We start from the raw sequence: 277 nt of genomic DNA, 5'->3' as shown, positions 1-277 counted from the left end.
GTTTTAAAATTTTTGTTATATATAGTAGATTTTATATATATATATATCTATTTAATATTTTGATAATATATGTATATATTATGTAATATATGTATTTTATGATAATTAAAAATTTTTAAAATATATGTATATATATATTATATATATTTTGTATTAATTTTAATAATTGTATTTTATATGTATATAATAATTTAATATTTAATATAATATTTATATTTTTTAGATATTATAAATTAATTTTATAGTTATAAATTTGTTTATATTTTCTTAAAAAAAT

At 6.5% G+C, this 277-nt stretch overlaps 1 protein-coding gene across 2 annotated transcripts in view; it reads right to left on the bottom strand.

Annotated features, from left to right (window-relative positions):
• LOC119581949 overlaps window positions 1-277 on the bottom strand; it is a 23,796-nt gene that overhangs the window by 6,437 nt on the left and 17,082 nt on the right. The window lies entirely within an intron of this gene.

The sequence above is a fragment of the Penaeus monodon genome, chromosome 15 (genome assembly GCF_015228065.2).
Source record: "Penaeus monodon isolate SGIC_2016 chromosome 15, NSTDA_Pmon_1, whole genome shotgun sequence".
NCBI classification, from domain to species: Eukaryota; Metazoa; Arthropoda; class Malacostraca; order Decapoda; family Penaeidae; genus Penaeus; species Penaeus monodon.
Note: the sequence above shows the minus strand (reverse complement) of the source record. Positions and strands in the feature narration are given on the sequence as shown.